Source organism: Hyla sarda, chromosome 11, assembly GCF_029499605.1.
Source record: "Hyla sarda isolate aHylSar1 chromosome 11, aHylSar1.hap1, whole genome shotgun sequence".
In the NCBI taxonomy this organism is placed as follows: domain Eukaryota; kingdom Metazoa; phylum Chordata; class Amphibia; order Anura; family Hylidae; genus Hyla; species Hyla sarda.
This window is the reverse complement of record NC_079199.1, coordinates 22,224,452-22,244,135: the sequence shown is the minus strand read 5'-3', so window position 1 is coordinate 22,244,135 and position 19,684 is coordinate 22,224,452. Positions and strand designations below refer to the sequence as shown.

At 45.8% G+C, this 19,684-nt stretch overlaps 1 protein-coding gene across 4 annotated transcripts in view; it reads left to right on the top strand.

Moving 5' to 3' along the window:
* Nucleotides 1-19,684, top strand: part of LOC130295678 (B2 bradykinin receptor-like) — an 80,941-nt gene that overhangs the window by 33,592 nt on the left and 27,665 nt on the right. The window contains exon 1 of one of the 4 annotated variants that reach the window (XM_056546679.1): nucleotides 7,109-7,432. The exons of the other annotated variants lie outside the window; for them this stretch is intronic. The gene's annotated coding sequence lies outside the window, so the exon portion shown is untranslated. Of the gene's footprint in view, nucleotides 1-7,108; nucleotides 7,433-19,684 lie in introns of those variants that run through there. 4 annotated transcript variants of the gene reach the window in all.

The window sequence follows — 19,684 nt, the reverse complement described above, 5'->3', positions numbered from 1 at the left end:
CTTCTGGCTGGGAACCGCTCCCAGCCCACCTCCACACCATCCAACATACCATGCCCATCCACTGGTGCCTCCCCAGATTCCTCTCCTGACCCCGCCGCTGTGACAAAAAATAAGGGTGGGCGGGCGGGACACTTCTTCAGCCACGCAGATTGTGGCCCCCACACGTGACCCCCCAGCCTTTATAGCTTTCCCTAACTCCTCCCTACTTCCTCACTAAAAGCCCGCACTCCCTAGCCCCCTCCTCTCTTCTACCTCGCATTAACCCCTACCTGTCCGCATAATACCCCTGTCATGGGGCCCCTCCGGTCCCATTCTGTCCCCTCCAGGGCTTTCTTGTTCGCTGGCTATGTCGGGTAATAGTACTGTACTGCAATATCAGAGGTTGCTGAACAATAACACTATTGGAAAGCAAATCCTTTTTTATCCCACACAACCACTTTAATGGGGTACTCCGGTGGAAACTATTTTTTTTTTAAATCAACTGGTGCCAGAAAGTTAATGTTCATGTCAGGAACTGTCCAGAGCTGGATAGGTTTGCTATGGAGATTTGTTCCTGCTCTGGACAGTTCCTGACATGGACAGAGGTGTCAGCAGAGAGCACTGTGATCAGACAGAAAAAAAATATTCAAACAGAATAGAACTTAATCTGTAGTATACAGCAGCTGATAAGTACTGGAAGTATTAAGATTTTTAAATAGAAGTAATTTACAAATCTGTTTAACCCCTTCCCGACCTATGACATACCTGTACGTCATGGGTGGCAAGGTGTTCCCGACCCATGACATACAGGTACGTCATGGACATTACTGCCGCTACTCGCGGCATCCCGCAGCGCCCGGTAAGATGGTGGCTATCACTGATAGCCAGCCATCTTACCGTGCGACCACGGGGGGTTTCGTCCCCCACCCCCCCCCAGCGATCGCTGCTATCAGCTGGTCAAATCTGACTAGCTGATAGCAGCGTTCCGCTATGAAAATACTTAGCAGCGCGGTGTGTGAGTCCGGATCACGGGGATCGGGACACACACCACTCTGCTAAGTGTCCCTGTCCCGTCCCCCGGCGTAACTTACCCGTCGGAGCGGTGTCCCGAGCGGTCCCGGCGTCCTCCATGCGGTCCTGGCTGCGCTGCGTCCCGGAGGTGAGTTTCCGGCAGCAGGGCAGCATCTTCATTGGCAGCAGTGAGATCGCCGTAAAGCGATCTCACTGCTGCCTCTGAGAGTTTCAAAACTGCAACTCCCAGCATGCCCAGACAGCCTTTGGCTTTCTGGGCATGCTGGGAGTTGTAGTTTTGCAACATCTGGAGGTCCACAGTTTGGAGACCACTGTATAATGGTCTCCAATCTGTGCTCTTCCAGATGTTGCAAAACTACAAATCTCAGCATGCTCAGTCTGTCCAGGCATGCTGGGAGTTGTAGTTCTCTAACATCTGGAAGAGCACAGATTGGAGACCATTATACAGTGGTCTCCAAACTGTGGACCTCCAGATGTTGCAAAACTACAACTCCCAGCATGCCCAGACTGCCCAGGCATGCTGGAAGTTGTAGTTCAGCAACATCTGATCCTTCAGATATTGCCGAACTACAACTTCCAGCATGCCTTGGCAGTCTGGGCATGCTGGGAGTTGTAGTTTTGCAACATCTGGAGGCACACTAGTTGGGAAACATTGTCCGTTTCCTACCTCAGTGCCTCCAGCTGTTGCAATTGTTGCAAAACTATAACTCCCAGCATGCACTGACAGACCATGCATGCTGGGAGTTGTAGTTTTGCAACAGCTGGAGGCACACTGGTTTGGAAACACTAAGTTTGGTTGCAAAACACTTGAAAGTTTATTACTTAACTTAGTGTTTCCAAACCAGTGTTCCTCCAGCTGTTGCAAAACTACAACTCCCAGCATGCACGGACAGCCAAAGGGCATGCTCGGAGTTTGCAACAGCTGGATGTTTGCCCCCTCCCCCCAATGTGAATGTACAGGGTACACTCACATGGGCGGAGGTTTACAGTGAGTGCTGCAAGTTTGAGATGGCGCAAATTTTGCGCTGCAGCTCAAACTTCCAGCGGCAAACTTGCTGTGAACCTCTGCCCATGTGACTGTACCCTAAAAACACTACACTACACTATCACTAACCTAAAATAAAAAGTAAAAAACACTACATATACACATACCCCTACACAGCCCCCCTCCCCCCAAAAAATGAAAAACGTCTGGTACGCTACTGTTTCCAAAACGGAGCCTCCAGCTGTTGCAAAATAATAACTCCCAGTATTGCCGGACAGCCATTGACTGTCCAGGCATGCTGGGAGTTTTGTAACAGCTGGAGGCACCCTGTTTGAGAATCACTGGCGTAGAATACCCCTATGTCCACCCCTATGCAAATCCCTAATTCAGGCCTCAAATGCGCATGGCGCTCTCTCACTTTGGAGCCCTGTCGTATTTCAGGGCAACAGTTTTGGGACACATATGGGGTATCGCCGTACTCGGGAGAAATTGCCTTACAAATTTTGGGGGGCTTTTTCTTCTTTAACCCCTTATGAAAAGGTGAAGTTGGGGTCTACACCAGCATGTTAGTGTAAAAAAATACATTTTTTACACTGACATGCTGGTGTTGCCCTATACTTTTCATTTTCACAAGAGGTAAAAGGGAAAAAAGACCCTCTAAATTTGTAACGCAATTTCTCCTGAGTACGGAGATACCCCATATGTGGGCGCAAAGTGCTCTGGGGGCGCACAACAAGGCCCAGAAGGGAGAGTGCACCATGTACATTTGAGGCGATTTGCACAGGGGTGGCTGATTGTTACAGCAGTTCTGACAAACGCAAAACAATAAATATCCATATGTGACCCCATTTTGGAAACTACACCCCTCACGGAATGTAATAAGGGGTGCAGTGAGCATTTACACCCCACTGGTGTATGACAGATTTTTGGAACAGTGGGCTGTGAAAATGAAAAATAAAATTTTTGATTTGCACAGTCCACCGTTTCAAATATCTGTCAAACGCCAGTGGGGTGTAAATGCTCACTGCACCCCTTATTACATTTCATGAGGGGTATAGTTTCCAAAATGGGGTCACATGTGGGGGGGTCCACTGTTCTGGCACCATAGGGGCTTCCTAAATGGGACATGCCCCCCAAAAACCCTTTCAGAAAAACTCACTCTCCAAAATCCCATTGTCGCTCCTTCCCTTCTGAGCCCTCTACTGCGCCCACCGAACATTTTACATACGCATATGAGGTATTTCCTTACTCGAGAGAAATTGGGTTACAAATTTTAGGGTGATTTCTCTCCTTTTACCCCTTGTAAAAATTAAAAAATTGGGTCTACAAGAAAATGCGAGTGTAAAAAATGAAGATTTAGAATTTTCTCCTTCACTTTGCTGCTATTCCTGTGAAACACCTAAAGGGTTAAAACACTTACTGAATGTCATTTTGAATACTTTGGGGGGTGCAGTTTTTATAATGGGGTCATTTATGGGGTATTTCTAATATGAAGATCCTTAAAATCCACTTCCAACCTGAACTGGGCCCTGAAAAATTAAGATTTTGAAAATCTTGAGAAAAATTGGAAAATTGCTGCGGAACTTTGAAGCCCTCTGATGTCTTCCAAAAGTAAAAACTTGTCAATTTTTTAATGCAAACACAAAGTAGACATATTGTATATGTGAATCAATATGTAATTTATTTGGAATATCCATTTTCCTTTCAAGCAGAGACTTTCAAAGTTAGAAAAATGCTAAATTTTCAAAATTTTCATGAAATTTTTAGATTTTTTACCAAGAAAGGATACAAATATCAGTGAAATTTTACCGATAAAATAAAGTAGAATATGTCACGAAAAAACAATCTCGGAATCAGAATGATAAGTAAAAGCATTCCAAAGTTATTAATGTTTAAAGTGACAGTGGTCAGATTTTCAAAAAATGCCCAGGTCATGAAGGTGAAAATGGGCTGGGTCATGAAGGGGTTAAATGGGTATGCCAGTGGAGAATTTTTTTTTTTTTTTTAATCAACTGGTGTCAGAAAGTTAAACAGATTTGTAAATGTATTCTATTTAAAAATCCTAATCCTTCCAGTACTTATCAGTTGCTGTTTGCTACAGAGGAAGTTGTATTTATTTATGGAATTCTTTTCTGTCTGACCACAGTGCTCTCTGCTGACACCTCTGTCCATGTCAGGAACTGTCCAGAGTACAAGCAAATCCCCATAGCAAACCTCTACTGCTCTGGACAGTTCCTGATATGGACAGATGTGTCAGCAGAGAGCACTGTGGTCAGACAGAAAAGAACTCCAGAAAGAAATACTACTTCCTGTGGAGCATACAGCAGCTTATAAGTACTGGAAGGAGTAAGATTTTTAAATAGAAGTAATATGCAAATCTGTTTAACTTTGTGGCACCAGTTGATTATATATTTTTTTTAATGTTGTTTTCCACCGGAGTACCCCTCCTAAGATCGTCAAGCCGAGAGGGTGAGGACTAGTCTGGAAGTGTAAGAATAGCCAGTGTTTCTATGGAAATAGTGAGGTGAGGAAGGAAAGTCTCCATGGCTCGCAGACATCCTGCCATCTTTTTTCCCCTTGGTGGGAAGTTCTGCTTTGTTCTCTTTTACTTCTTCTATGGAAAATCTTTTACATAGACCAGTGTTTTCCAACTAGTGTGCCTCCAGCTGTTGCAAAGCTAAAACTCCCAGCATACCCTGACTAAAGTGTGCCTGTCATTAGCAATAACATTTTATATAATGTAGATAGTACCATTATATGCATATTTGTAATATAAATTGGTTAATAAATGTGTAGATTTTTGTCCCTGCAGCTATGGCATTTGTGTCTCTGTTAAGACTGAGGACCAGCGGGGCTCTGGACACTGAGGACCAGCGGGGCTCTGGACACTGAGGACCAGCGGGGCTCTGGACACTGAGGACCAGCGAGGCTCTGGACACTGAGACTCTGTGACACCCTCCTGGCTCACACAGCAGGATGATTGACTATCCAGGAGCCTGCACAGAGCCCTACTTGTCCTGTCCTCACTTCCTGTATTTGGTCTCCTCACAGAGACACACAGGCAATAGCTGCAGAGACAGCATTTTTTTTTTTACGTACACTATTGCATCCAAGATGAAATAAATAAATAAAAGCTACTTTGCAGATTAATGCGGTCTCAGACAATCACTTCACATCACATTAGTTCGGACACATCACATTTTAATAGCTCGGACATCTCTGCACCTGGCAATATTAAATGTGTGTGTGTTTTTAATGTATTTTCTAATTTAATTATAGATTTGTATAAAATGGGGGGGAGGGATTATTTATAAAAATGTTATTTTTTAATTATTTTATTCACACTTTTTAAGTCCCCATAGGAGACCATTACATTCAATCACTAGCTTGCTAACACTGAATAATGCTGGGTTATGGCATAGCATTGATCAGTGATATCAGAGATCTACTGCACTTTTCTTTTTTTAATTTTTGACTTTTAAAAAGAGTTGAATCTCTTTTTTGGCGCAACATTGATGATACGGTCAAAATGCTGATTGGCCTTAAAATTGTGCACACAGTGTACTTTGTTTTTATCCAGTACAATATTGATTTCTGAGGATAAGTTTACAGGAGTATCTTCGGCCACTTAATTTAAAGTTTGTGTCTCGGACCGGTGCTGGCAAACACCCTCACAGAGACGATTTGGAAAAAATAGAATGTCCAGTATGGATGAATGCTCTTGAAAATCCAAGTTTTATTTCACAAATGTACAGAACATCGCAAACGTAGATTCAGGGTTAGGATGGTGCGTTGAATGAGCTCTTGGCGCCTTTAGTTCATGTTCACACGGCCGAAAATGTGTGGAATGTCCGCCCATTTCGCACATTTGCACAATCTGACAGGCGCTAGGACCGCTCGGAAATGCGCCTTCTCATAGACAAGTCTATTTTTCCTGCGAATGCCAGAAGCAGGATGTGCTGCAGAAATTCTGCCATTTACACAGTGTGGCAGGATCCTATTGGAATCAATGGGACTGTGCTGCAGCAGAATATCTGTGTGGAATATTCCGGCGGATTTCTGCACAGACATTCCCCCGTGTTAACATACCCTTAGTCGCAACCCAACAAGGGTATGACTAAGGTGTGACTAGTGCGCTTGAAACACATCACCGTTACTCAGTATCCATGTTTGTGATGTCCTGCACTTCAAAATAACACTGTAAATGTTTCTCTCAGAGCCGAGGGTGCGTTACAGTGCAGGGACGGGCACACGTGGACACAAAAGGGGGCTTGAGCACCTCCACTTTTAATGCACCTGTTCCATAATGCCCTTGCTGATTGGGATCTCCATGGGATGATGTGGGACCCCATTCAGCTGACATGACTGCCGGAGATCCCTTACCTCAGGAAATGTGTTGTGTTAACATATGTAAGGTTTTTACAAAAAAAAATTTTGATTAGAAGAAGTGGCCTTTTTTTTTCTACCTGAGCCCCCGCCCCCCCCCCCCCCCCCCCCACAAAATGTCTGTGCACATCCCTGTTACAGAGTATCAGTCTAGGTAGTGCACTCCAGGCTGATACACTGTAGAATTAAAGGGTTACTCCACCCCTAGACATCTCATCCCCTAGGATAGGGGACAAGATGTCTGATTGCGGACAGGGAATAAGATGTCTAGGGGCAGAGTACCCCTTTAAGGACAGGAAAGAGCTTTGTGCGACTGCCTCATGTATTTAATTCACAGAATATTTTCTAAACTGAAGGCAATGGTAACAAACCCTCAGTTGTGAAAAGTATTGGGTCAGGACAGATTTTTCAGCCTTTGGATGTATGCAGAAGTATTTCCATTCGCTAACAGCAAGCAGAGATATTCTAAAGGGTGAGAAGCAGAAACAAAGTCTATTAGAAAGTTTCAGAACTTTTCTCTGTCCAGTAAAGGGCCTAACACCACATTGGTGCATGACTTGTTACAGTGTATCAGGACTATATTTTGTTATTAGAAGAGGTTTTCATTGACAGCAAGTAGAAATAAAAAATAAAAAAGTTTGATAAAACCAAGTCAGATTAAAAAACCTTTTTAATATACTTAGTAAGAAAATGTTTTTTCCTTTTTATAGAAAACGTGCATAATAATAATAAAAAAAAAAAAAAAAAAAAAGACCACTAGGGGTCCCCATATCATCTAGAACAGAATCCTGTCCGGCTCCAGTATTATCTTTGTCCCAGCTGAAGCACAGGCTGTGAAAAGGTCCTCTGTGCTCACTCCTGTCCTATCAGACTGCAGCATGCAAACAGAGAGGAGGGGTCTACTGAGCAGACTGCAGTGATTGGATGAAAAGACCCAGCACAGCAGACTCAGGGAGGAAGATGAGTCATGCAGAGACACCCCCCCCCCCAAAGTGAGACACGTCCCTTCCAAAGCACAGAATGACAAACCAAGTGAGCAACAGAAAGAAGGTATTTGTGAGAGACATATAGGTTTAGACACATAAAAATGATATATGTACATCATACGGATAAGGTACTGAGTAACATATAAAAATGTTTGTGTGTATGGGATATAACAAGTACTCTTTAAAGATCAGCTGGACACGATCAGAAGACTTTTTCATTTTCTGACAGCATGCAGAAATAAATATTTCGAAAGAATAGAAGAATGTCCGGCGCAGATGAATGCACTTAAAATGCCAGGTCTTTCTCCATGAGTAGAAATGAGCGAACTTACAGTAAATTCGATTCGTCACGAACTTCTCGGCTCGGCAGTTGATGACTTATCCTGCATAAATTAGTTCAGCTATCAGGTGCTCCGGTGGGCTGGAAAAGGTGGATACAGTCCTAGGAAAGAGTCTCCTAGGACTGTATCCACCTTTTGCAGCTCACCGGAGCACCTGAAAGCTGAACTAATTTATGCAGGATAATTTATCAACTGCCGAGCTGAGAAGTTCGTGACAAATCGAATTTACTGTAAGTTCGCTCATCTCTATCCATGAGCATAGATTAAAAAAAGAGAATGTCTGAGGGTAATAGATGAGAAATCAGACATTTTCATTATATGGTGTTAGCAGCTGTACATGATTTTCCATTATGCAGAGCAGAATTTCCCAACTAGGGTGCCTCCAGCTGTGGCAAAACTACAACTCCCAGCATGCCCGGACAGCCAAAGGCTGTCCGGGCATGCTGGGAGTTGTAATTTTGCAACATCGGGAAAGCCGCAGGTTGGAAAACACTGATAAAGAGGGATCGCTGCTCAGTACAACGTGTTCTTGACCTCCTAGTAGATGTCCAGACATTGAGCACGGACATATTTTCAAATCCCAATAGTCTGTAAAGTGATGAGATTGTTTGAGGTCAGCGAGTGCTCTCCATATACGGCCGGGGTGAAGGCTGTGAAACTAATACCCATCATCTTATCTTTTCACTCATGTTACTACGGTGTTTTAAAAGTATTACTATTAAAGAGACATTTGTCAAAAGTTTTGATCGGTCAGGGTCTCAGAACTGAGACCCCCACTGATCAGGAGAACAGGTGTCCAGGAATTTCTGGACGGTTAGCAGCCCTGTTAGTGGATCCAACTCCTAGTACAGATGAGCTGAAACAAAAGGAGGGCAGTAATCCATTATTTGCCATTAAACAGTGCTGTAGCTAAAGTAGTGGCCATGCCTGGTATTGCAGCTCAGGATGATGTGATAAGGACTGAGCAGCAGCACCAATATAAGTAATAGAGAGGCACTTCATGTGTTATACTATCAGTGCACTTATCTTGTTAAAGGGGTATTCCAGAGGAAATTTTTTTTTCAAATCATCTGGTGCCAGAAAGTAATACAGATTTGTAAATCAGTTCTATATAAAAAAAAAAAAAAATCTTAGTCCTTCCAGTGTCAGTTGCTGTTTGCTCCAGAGGAAGTTGTGTAGTTCTTTCCAGTCTGACCACAGTGTTCTCTGCTGACACCTCTGTCCACGTCAGGAACTGTCCAGAGCAGAAGAGGTTTGCTATGGGGATTTGCGTATACTATTGACAGTCCCTGACATGGAGAGAGGTGGCAGCAGTGAGCACTGTGGTCAGACTGGAAAGACTACATGACTTCCTCTGGAGCATACAGCAGCTGATAAGTACTGGAAGGGTTAAGATTTTTTAATAGAAGTCATTTACAAATCTGTTTAACTTTCTGGCACCAGTTGATTTGCAACAATTTTTTTTCACTCTGGAGTACCCCTTTAAGTTGTACAGATGGGCCAACGACTGTCTGGGCATGCTAAGAGGTGAAGTTTTACAACGTCTGGAGGGCCAAGGTTTGAGACCACTGGTCCATGCTGTTAATGTGATGTTATGAATCAGACAGTTTTGAAAGTTAACTCATTGTAACTACTTAGATTTATGGTAGCTGAAACAAAGGTACCGGGACCCTACACTGAGGCTCTATATACTGTACATAAGATTTGGAGGATATTCCATAAACCGTTCAGAAGACATTGTAGTCAATGACAGAAGAAATTATTAAAATGTTATTTAAAGTGTACCTGTTGTCAACAAAAACTTTTGATATAATGTAGATAATATCATTCCATGTATATTTGTAATATACATTGGTTAAAAATTGTGTATATTTTTGGGTGAAAAAATGCTGTCCCTGCAGCTATTGCCTGTGTGTCTCTGTGAGGAGTCCAAATACAGGAAGTGAGGGCAGGACAAGCAGGGCTCTGTGCAGGCTCTTAGCTTACGTTAAAACCAAGCACATCATTGTTTTTCTTGTGAAATTCCCAATAAGTTTGATGTGTCACATGACCCTCTTCCTATTGAAAAAACTAAAGTTGGATTCAAAATGGCTGACTTCAAAATGGCCACCATGGTCACCACCCATCTTGAAAAGTTTCCTCCCTCACCAGGGCTGCCAATTTCGGGACCCCTCACACAGCTCAATGCCTGCCCCCCCCCCCCCCCCGGCCTGCCCCCAATATTATTTTATTTTCTAATTATATATTTCTAATTAGATTAGAGCAGAGTGCAGTGTTATATAACACTGTGCTATTAAAGGAGTTGTCTGGTAAAAAATAACTTATCTTCTATCCAAGGATAGGGGATAAGTTATAGATAACAGGGGTCCGAGCATTGGGCCCCCCGCTATCTCCTGCACGGCTGGAAGGGGGGCATGTCGTACCCCACACAGAGCTCTGGCCGACACGCCACTCCATGTACCCCATAGAGATACATGGAGGGGGTGTGCCGGCCGTGGCTTCCTGCGGGGGTACAGATGTCAGCTTCCAGCAAACTGCCTGGGCCCTGCATAGGGGGTCCCAGCACTTTGCACCCCCCTGCGATCGATAACTTATCCCATATCCTTGGATAGGGGATAAGTTATTTTTCAACAGACTACTCCTTTAACAGAGGGGCCTACCCAAACTATATGGAAGCAACTATTATCAGAGGGGCCTAACCAAACTATATAGGGGGCTCCATATAGTTTGGGTAGGCCCCTCTGTTAATAGTTGCCCCCATACGTGTAGCTAGAAACCACAGGGCCCCGATGCAAAAAATTACCTCGGTGCTCCCTACCCATCCCCCTGCCCATTTTTTTGGTGGGGGTCCAATTACTAAGACCCCCACCGATCACCTCGGTTGAAGTGGTTCTCCAGCTGTTGGAAAGCTAAAACTCCCATCATGTCTGAAGAGCCTCTGGCAATGAGAGTTGTAGTTTTGTAACAGCTGGAGAGACACAGATTGGACACAGTTTTACCCACCATCACTGCAGAACTTATAAGTGACTACAGCTCTGATGGGACAGTCAGGAGAACACACAATGATATCAGTGACCTGAGTGACGTCTTCTGACTTGAGTGATATCTTCTCTGTTATCTTTTCTTCTTCATCTGGTCCAGAGACCAGGTCTTCCTCCAGCTCCATCTTCTCTGCAGAGTCTGACATCCAGACATCATTGGCTCCTCACTTTGTCAGCAGATCCTCATCCTCTGCATGAAGACAGTAATCATTATAACCTTGCCAGAAAGTGTACCCTAAATAAAATACTGCCCCAAACTGTACCCTGAATATAATACTGCTATACACTGTACCCTGAATATAATACTGCCATACAGTGTACCCACTAAATACAATCCTGCAACACACTGTACAATGAATATAATACTGCCATACACTGTACCCTGAATATAATACTGCCATACACTGTACCCACTAAATATAATATTGCCATACACTGTTCCCACTAAATATAATCCTGCAACACACTGTACCATGAATAGAATACTGCCATACACTGTACCCACTAAATATAATACTTCCACACACTGTATCCACTGAATATAATGCTGCCACACACTGTATCCACTAAATATAATACTACCACATACTGTACCCACTAAACATAATACTGCCAAACACTGTACCCACTAAATATAATACTGCCATACATTGTACCCACTAAATATAATACTGCCACACACTGTACCCTGAATATAATGCTGCCCCACACTTAATCCACTGAATATATTACCCCACACTGTATCCACTGAATATAATACTGCTATACACTGTACCCACTAAATATAATACTGCCACACATTGTACCCTGAATATAATGCTGTTCCACACTGTATCCACAGAATATAATACTGCCATACACTGTATCCACTGAATATAATGCTGCTCCACACTGTATCCACTGAATATAATGCTGCCACACATGCATACACATCATATATACATATACACCCCCTCTTATCCTCTGTGTCCTTATCACTCCTCATCACCCCCATAATCCCCCACCAAACCTCTCCTCATCACTATTATAACCCCCACCCCCAGCACCTCTCCTCATCACTACTATAACCAGGGGGGGTTATGGGGGGTGATGAGGAGAGGTGTGGGGGGGCACCTCTCCTCATCACCCTCCATAACCCCCCTGCACCTCTCACCCCCCCCTGCACCTCTCATCCCCCCCTGCACCTCTCCTCATCACCCTCCATAACCCCCCTGCACCTCTTATCTCCCCCATAACCCCCCTGCACCTCTCATCACCCCCCAGCACCTCTCATCATCCCCATAACCCCCCTGCACCTCTTATCACCTCCATAACCCCCTTGCACCTCTTATGACCCCCATAACTCCCCTGCACCTCTTATCACCCCCATAACCCCCTGTACCTCTTATCACCCCATAACCCCCCAGCACCTCTCATCATCCCCATAACCCCCCTGCACCTCTTATCACCCCCATAACCCCCTTGCACCTCTTATGACCCCATAACACCCCTGCACCTCTTATGACCCCAATAACACCCCTGCACCTCTTATCACCCCCATAACCCCCCTGCACCTCTTATCACTCCCATAACACCCCTGCACCTCTTATGACCCCAATAACACCCCTGCACCTCTTATAACCCTCTGCACCTCTTATCACCCCCATAACCCCCCTGCACCTCTTATCACCCCCATAACCCCCTGCACCTCTTATGACCCCCATAACACCCCCTGCACCTCTCATCATCCCCATAAAACCCTGCACCACTTATCACCCCCATAACCCACCTGCACCTCTTATGACCCCCATAACCCCCCAGCACCTCTTATGACCCCCATAACCCCCTGCACCACTTATGACCCCCATAACACCCCCTGCACCTCTTATGACCCCCATAACCCCCCTGCACCTCTCATCATCCCCATAACTCCCCTGCACCTCTCATCATCCCCATAACCCCCCTGCACCTCTTATAACCTCCATAACCCCCTTGCACCTCTTATGACCCCCATAACACCCCTGCACCTCTTATGACCCCCATAACACCCCCTGCACCTCTTATGACCCCCATAACACCCCCTGCACCTCTCATCACCCTCCATAACCCCCCTGCACCTCTCATCCCCCCTGCACCTCTCCTCATCACCCTCCATAACCCCCCTGCACCTCTTATCTCCCCCATAACCCCCCTGCACCTCTCATCACCCCCAGCACCTCTCATCATCCCCATAACCCCCCTGCACCTCTTATCACCTCCATAACCCCCTTGCACCTCTTATGACCCCCATAACTCCCCTGCACCTCTTATCACCCCCATAACCCCCTGCACCTCTTATCACCCCATAACCCCCCAGCACCTCTCATCATCCCCATAACCCCCCTGCACCTCTTATCACCCCCATAACCCCCTTGCACCTCTTATGACCCCATAACACCCCTGCACCTCTTATGACCCCAATAACACCCCTGCACCTCTTATAACCCTCTGCACCTCTTATCGCCCCCATAACCCCCCTGCACCTCTTATCACCCCCATAACCCCCTGCACCTCTTATGACCCCCATAACACCCCCTGCACCTCTCATCATCCCCATAACCCCCTGCACCTCTTATCACCCCCATAACCCCCCTGCACCTCTTATGACCCCATAACCCCCTTGCACCTCTTATGACCCCATAACCCCCCTGCACCTCTTATGACCCCCATAACCCCCTGCACCTCTTATGACCCCCATAACCCCCCTGCACCTCTTATGACCCCCATAACACCCCCTGCACCTCTTATGACCCCCATAACCCCCCTGCACCTCTCATCATCCCCATAACTCCCCTGCACCTCTCATCATCCCCATAACCCCCCTGCACCTCTTATAACCTCCATAACCCCCTTGCACCTCTTATGACCCCCATAACACCTCTGCACCTCTTATGACCCCCATAACTCCCCTGCACCTCTTATGACCCCCATAACACCCCCTGCACCTCTCATCATCCCCATAACCCCCTGCGCCTCTTATCACCCCCATAACACCCCTGCACCTCTTATCACCCCAATAACTCCCCTGCACCTCTTATGACCCCCATAACACCCCCTGCACCTCTCATAATCCCCATAACCCCCTGCGCCTCTTATGATCCCGATAACACCCTCTGCACCTCTTATGACCCCCATAACACCCCCCTGCACCTCTTATGACCCCCATAACCCCCTGCATCTCTTTTGACCCCATAACACCCCCCTGCACCTCTTATCACCCCCATAACACCCCTGCACCTCTTATGACCCTCATAACCCCCTGCATCTCTTTTGACCCCCATAACACCCCCTGCACCTCTTATCACCCCCCCCCCCCCCCGCACCTCTTATCACCCTTGCACCGCTTATGACCCCCATAACACCCCTCCCCTGCACCCTTGTAGTCCCCTAACCACCATACGCCCCCCCCCCCCCTCCACGCCCCCGGGCCCCCCCGCGCCAGTTTACTTACCCTGCCGGGGATCGGATGCAACAGCGTGAGGCTGCTGCTCCTAGTCCTGTCACTGGATGCTGGAGATCGCGTGGGGACGTAAGCAGGGATAGGTCAGGTGACTGTAGTAGACGTCACATGCGTGCCTGCGCGGGGCACGTGACGTCTCTACTCCAATCAGCCCCTGATCTGTTTCTTAAGGGGCCCGTGCCCTACAATAAGGTAATTTTAATAGAAATGTGCAGGCCCCCCCAGACTATGAGGCCCGGTCATAGTCCTGGGGGCACCCAGCGGTCAGTGAGTGAATGTCGCAGTCACTCACTGACAGGCCAGTTAAAAAAAAAAATAATAATAATAAGGTCCAGGGACGTCTGGGCCCCTGAAGCTCCAGGGCCCATACAGGTGTATGAGTTGTACCCCCCTGATGGCGGCCCTGCCCCTCACATATACTAATTTGCCACAAACAGGAAGTTAATATCACCAACCATTCCCATTTTATTAAGGTGTATCCATATAAATGGCTCACCCTGTACTTTAGTAGGATTTACACTTATAATCTTGGGATAAGCCTTTTACATATTGCAGTGTCCAAGCATTAGCAGTACCAGATGTGTTCTGCAACCATAAAGCCTGTAATGACACTTTTTGTACTTGCAACCATGCTGTTTTATCTTACGGTGTGCAATCATTTCTTAAAGGGGAACCCAGTCTCTACCCCTTACAATAATATATTACGAAGTTGTGGAACTTTTCTTTACACAGCAATTGGGGCATAAAGGGTCACTGCTTCTCTGGTTTATTCATGGCCTGTGTGAGATCCTGGTTCTATGTTGTTATGAATAAGTAAGGGTTTATATGGGGATGGCCTTGGTTATCATGTAGCAGGACAGACCATTGAGATAGTGAGCGGTGCTGAATCGTCCTGATAACGCGGTACTGCTGGTGATAGTGTTTCTATATTGATTTCACACTTATCATATCAGGACAGAAGTGTATGACGTGGAGGAATCCATGGGAGAGTTGATATATGACTTAGCAGTTTGGGAGAACAGCGGCATCAGAGCCCCCTTATCTCTTCTGCCGGGCCCTCACTCTATTTGCTTCATCAAAACAACAAATTCTTAAAGAAGAAGTATCATGGGAAAAAAACACATCCCCTATCCATATAGCTCTATGGGAGAGCCGTTCAGCAATCTTCGGCTCTCCATTGAGCTATATAGAGAGGGCTGCCTGAAACAGGAGATCACGGGGGGGCCCCAGCGCTTGGACCCCCTGCAATCTAAAGCATATCCCCTATCCTTTGGATAGGGGATATGTTTTTTTTCCCATGATACTTCTTATTTAATATTTCTTGCTTGTGAAACTACAACTCCCAACATGCCCTGGTAACAATAAGTTGCTCAAAGGGTGTCCTGCTGCTGGGAGTAACAGCGATCAGATGTGATCTGAAGGGAAACCTGGCAGTAAGTCTTCAGTTTCCCTGCAGTGCCGCCACAGGAGAAACTAGGTACTGCACAGTGCTCATTCAAATGAACAGACTGTCCAAGTAACCCAGGGCAGGTCCTCAAGCGCAAAAGACCCTCTTTATTGCTTCTGCTCAGTGGACCTACTCTACTATAGGGTACATGAAAATGTGTATTTTAAGTCCAGATCCTAATACACCTCATAATCCTTACCATAACCCATCTGCTGCTGTTATTGGCAGACACCTCTTCCTGCTTTTGTCATCTAAACTCATCACCTACGGGAAATGTGTGAAAACAGTGTTGCCCCCCTCCCTCCCACCCTCTGCTGCTTGTTTGTGATCTGACATCTTTGCCTCTTCCACCTGTGTCTTTCGTATATTCATCTGTTTTTTTTGGGTTAGACTATATACATGTCAAGACTCTTAAAGGGAACCAGTCAACAGGTCAATGAGGTAGAGAGATCATTGACCTGCTGACTAGTTCCCTAATAGGGAGAGAGATTATTGACCTGCTGACTGGTTCCCCTATATGGAGAGAGATCTGTGGAGTCGGGGTGTAAGGTGCAGGGCAGATGTTATGGCCCAAGGGGCAGATGGTATTAACCCCTTCTTGTCGTGATGCCAGAGCGTGGTTTAGCCTTAACTACCTGAAGGTAATACCTCTGATCTTGGGTTAGTCAGTGGCAATGAAGACACCAACGCCAGATTAAGGATAACGGCAGCTTTTCTGAGGCAAGACAGGTGATATAGTCTTTGTAGTACAGCCAAATATCCCGGGGAGGTGACCAGTGACACAGGGGGACCTCGCAGGCTTGTTGGGACTTGCAATAGTTAGACTGACTTTAGTGCAGGCCATGGTGACTACAGATGGTGACTAGAGAGATGGTGACTGACAATAAGATGACTTGACTTACTGATGACCGACTTGTGGCTGCAGGACTATCGGCTTGAGGCCTCCAATGCTCTGGACACAGACACTGGAACAACTTGACTGGACTTGACCTCAGAAGAAGTAGCAATGTGATAAGAGGCAAATTGCAGCCCCTCCTCTTGTTATATAGGGGGGTTGTGCAAGGAGCCCGTAGGTCACTTGGGGGGTCACCTGGTCACTGGAGCCCTCTGGGTAACAATCATGTGGTACAAACATTAAAGCAACAGTACACAAAATGAGGCAAACCTAAATACATAATGGGGGTATGCTGCAGGGGAGCCCTGGGGACATGCTGGGACTCTGCCTGACAGGGCAGGAGGACAGTACGGGGCTACATCCTCCCGTACTGGCACATCACAGATCATTGACCTGCTGACTGGTTACCTTATAGGGAGAGAGATCATTGACTTGCTGACTGGTTCCCTTATAGGGAGAGAGATCATTGACCTGCTCACTGGTTCCCATATAGGGAGAGAGATCATTGACCTGCTGACTGGTTCCTTTATAGGGAGAAAGATTATTTATTTGCTGATTGGTTCCCCTATATGGATAGAAAGATAAAAAGAGAAAAAAAGGAACACAATGGCGCCCCTGGTGAAGTACGTTAGGCACAGGTAGGGAGATGCTGGTAATAACACTCACCCTGTGGTGTTGCGCTCAGAGCACAACATCTGATATCGCATATATCATAGAATGGGATCCTGCAGCTTGATTCCCCCGATCCCAGGCAGCGTCTGGTCTGGTAATGGTATAGGCAGCAGAAGAAACAAAAACGGAACTTATTCCAAGCGCCAGATCCCTTGAGGTAGTCAGTCTAACAAAGTAGACCAATTTCAATAAAAGATAACATTTATTCCAAGCATAGATCAACGTGTTTCAGACCCGAAACGGGCCCTTCATCAGGACAGAATGCTGAGCATTCCTGTCCTGATGAAGGGCCCGTTTCGGGTCTGAAACGCGTTGATCTATGCTTGGAATAAATGTTATCTTTTATTGAAATTGGTCTACTTTGTTAGACTGACTACCTCAAGGGATCTGGCGCTTGGAATAAGTTCCGTTTTTGTTTCTTCTGCTGCCTATATGGAGAGAAATCATTGACCTGCTGATTGGTTCCCCTATATGGAGAGAGATCATTGACCTGCTGACTGATTCCCTTATAGGGAGAGAGATCATTGACCTGCTGACTGGTTCCCTTATGTGGAGAGAGATCATTGACCTGCTGACTGGTTCCCTTATATGGAGAGAGATCATTGACCTGCTGACTGGTTCCCCTATATGGAGAGAGATCATTGACCTGCTGACTGGTTCCCTTATGTGGAGAGAGATCATTGACCTGCTGACTGGTTCCCTTATGTGGAGAGAGATCATTGACCTGCTGACTGATTCCCTTATAGGGAGAGAGATCATTGACCTGCTGACTGGTTCCCCTATATGGAGAGAGATCATTGACCTGCTGAGTGGTTCCCTTATGTGGAGAGAGATCATTGACCTGCTGCCTGATTCCCTTATAGGGAGAGAGATCATTGACCTGCTGACTGGTTCCCCTATATGGAGAGAGATCATTGACCTGCTGAGTGGTTCCCTTATGCATCAACCTGCTGACTGGTTGCTTTATATTGTAGGGAGATAGACTCAATGGGGTTATTTATCATTGTGTTCTTGTGGTTTTTTTGTTCTACAATTTGCGCATTTTGATGCGCATGTCTATTTTTGCAGTTTTTTTTTTTTTTTGCATGTTTTTTGCTTTCTTCTATAATCTGGCTTTTTTAAAGGGGTACTACCGTGCTGACAATTTATCCCCTATATAAAGGATAGGGGATAAGTTGCCTGATCGTGCGTGGTACCGCCACTTGGGACCCCCGTGATCTCGCACGCAGCACCCCGCTCTCATCAGTCTTTGGCAGGGGCGAGACAGCTGTCTCGCCCCCTGCCCCATAGACTTACATTGAGGGGGCAGAGCGTGACATCACGATACTCCGGCCCCGTGTTCGCTCCGGGGGCCTGAGATCGCGGTGGTCCCCAGAGGCGGGACCCCGCGCGATCAGGCAACTTATCCCCTATCCTTTAGTTAGGGGATAAGTTGTCAGCACGGTAGTGCCCCTTTAACTTTTGGTCTTGGTAGACCTTTTTTTGAAGTGGCAGATGCAGTGGACATGAATTTATGTACTGCAATTTTTCCATTTTTTTCACAAATTTTTCCGCATCTGACGCCAAAAAAACGCAAATCTAGACCACCAGCCGACCATGTCTAAAAAAGAGGACTACTCCCGTCTGTTTGCCAGCTTCACATGGGTGGGCAACTAGCTTACCTAATTAACATCAACAGTTCTGTATGTACTATTCCTGAGTTACGTTTGTTTGGCTTGCTCTTGCGCTGATTTTTTCTCACATCCGCAAGCTGATTGGTTGGTTATTTACACAATCGTTTATGGGATCCACATTTCGTGCAGGAGTTAAATTTTATGGTAGAAAGATTACTCTAACCAGCGTCAAGGTGTTATTTGTACCATGGCTGTCTTGCCACTGTTTAGTTCTCTAGTCCTATTAGAAAAAAAGATGTTCTACCAAAGGTTTCCCTACATTTTGCCTTTTTTTGCTCTGATCTGTCGGGTTTTTCTCAGCTGAAATGCACCACATTTTCTGTGGAAACCTTAGTAAATATGTTGTTTTTTTGTGAAAATATCTGGAACACGCCCCTTTTCAGTGACCACGCCACCTTTCCCTGATGGCCACGCCCCATTTTCGAGTTTTCTTAGTAAAATGGAGAGTTACAGTGGGGATCAAAAGTTTGGGCACCCCAAGTAGAAATTTGTATTAACGTGCATAAAGAAGCCAAGGAAAGATGGAAAAATCTCCAAAAGGCATCAAATTACAGATTAGACATTCTTATAATATGTCATCCAAAGTTACATTTTATTTCCATCATTTACACTTTCAAAATAACAGAAAACCAAAAAATGCTGTCTGCAAAGGTTTGGGCACCTGCAGAGTTAATATCTTGTACTGCCCCCTTTGGCAAGTATCAAAGCTTGTAAATGCTTTTTGTAGCCAGCCAAGAGTCTTTCAATTCTTGTTTGAGGTATCTTTGCC